Raw genomic sequence first — 1,719 nt, forward strand, 5'->3', positions numbered from 1 at the left:
TGTGGGGTCACTTGACAGATTTAGTTAATGGGTGTTTCATGCTTGCATCGTATGCTCGCCTACACGTCGACCGGTCTAAATAGGGCTTCTGTGTTGAGCGGGCAAGGGCCTTCTTGTCCCGATCGACGAACCGTTTGGATTCGCGAGTCAAGAATCATCCCTGTGAAATTGACGGCGTGTCTGAGGCTTTTTCTGTCCCAAAAATCGTGTAGCGTGGTGGAAAGCTCGAAACGGATACCAGTCCAATGATTCGGGACCCTTCCGAAGAGGTTCGTTTGTATATTCGTATAAATATCATATTTCATAGGATTATAACTGTGTTATGATTTCTGAGTTCGTGTCTTACGGATTCTCTTTTCTCAAACCACGATGATGACGTGAGACTTTGCTTCATGAGTGTCAAGCCGTCAGGTAGACTGTCACGGGTCTGCTGTCATTTACGATCGCTCCTGACACCCCAAAGGTGTTCTTCGGGCGATAACTCGTTCTGAGTGGTTTTCCCCCATTAGGTTTCTGGGCTTGTCAAATCTTAGAAATGCTCTTGTATCTATGTCTTATATGCGGTGGACTACGTCTGGTTGTAAAGTAAAGTAACGGTATGCTCGTACGAGTTTATATATAAAGCATTTAAACATTTCCCTCTGGGTTCACTTCAAAAACATTAGTTAATGGCTGTCTCATGCTGGCATCGAATGCTCGCCTACACGTCGACCGGTCTAAACAGGGCTTCTGTGTTGAGAGGGCAAGGACCTTCTTGTCCCGATCGACGAACCGTTTGGATTCGCGAGTCAAGAATCATCCCGGTGTTCTTGACGGAGTGTCTGAGGCTTTTTCGCTCCTTCCGAAAATAGTGTAGGGTGGTGGAAAGCACTAGAGGGATACCAGTCCGGTGATACGGACCCCTTCCAAAGAGGTTCGGTGGTACCCTCGAACGGGCTTAGACATGAAGCATTTTATTATTTCAGTGTGGGGTCACTTGACAGATTTTAGTTAATGGGATTTTCATGCTTGCATCGAATGCTCGCCTACACGTCGACCGGTCTAAACAGGGCTTCTTTGTTGAGCGGGCAAGGGCCTTCTTGTCCCGATCAACGAACCGTTTGGATTCGCGAGTCAAGAATCATCCCGGTGATCTTGACGGAGTGTCTCAGGCTTTTTCGCTCCTTCCGAAAATCGTGTAGGGTGGTGGAAAGCACTAGAGGGATACCAGTCCGGTGATACGGGCCCCTTCCAAAGAGGTTCGGTGGTACCCTCGAACGGGCTTAGATGTGAAGCGTTTTATTATTTCAGTGCGGGGTCATTTGACAGATTTTAGTTAATGGGTGTTTCATGCTTGCATCGAATGCTCGCCTACACGTCGACCGGTCTAAACAGGGCTTCTGTGTTGAGCGGGAAGGGCCTTCTTGTCCCGATCGACGAACCGTTTGGATTCGTGAGTCAAGAATCATCCCGGTGTTCTTGACGGAGTGTCTGAGGCTTTTTCGCTCCTTCCGAAAATCGTGTAGGGTGGTGGAAAGCACTAGAGGGATACCACTCCGGTGATACGGGCCCCTTCCAAAGAGGTTCGGTGGTACCCTCGAACGGGCTTAGATGTGAAGCGTTTTATTATTTCAGTGTGGGGTCACTTGACAGATTTAGTTAATGGGTGTTTCATGCTTGCATCGAATGCTCGCCTACACGTCGACCGGTCTAAACAGGGCTTCTTTGTTGAGCGGGCAA

At 48.5% G+C, this 1,719-nt stretch overlaps 1 non-coding gene across 1 annotated transcript; it reads left to right on the forward strand.

The window, feature by feature from the left end:
* The first annotated feature begins 290 nt into the window (after positions 1-290).
* Positions 291-496, forward strand: LOC149083761 (small nucleolar RNA U3). Its single transcript, XR_016193146.1, has one exon. It is a non-coding gene; the product is annotated as a small nucleolar RNA U3 (small nucleolar RNA).
* The last annotated feature ends 1,223 nt before the right edge of the window (positions 497-1,719 follow it).

This window comes from Pholcus phalangioides, unplaced genomic scaffold (genome assembly GCF_987345545.1).
Source record: "Pholcus phalangioides strain wild (caught in Gottingen) unplaced genomic scaffold, Ppha-v1.0 ptg000008l_1, whole genome shotgun sequence".
Taxonomy (NCBI): domain Eukaryota; kingdom Metazoa; phylum Arthropoda; class Arachnida; order Araneae; family Pholcidae; genus Pholcus; species Pholcus phalangioides.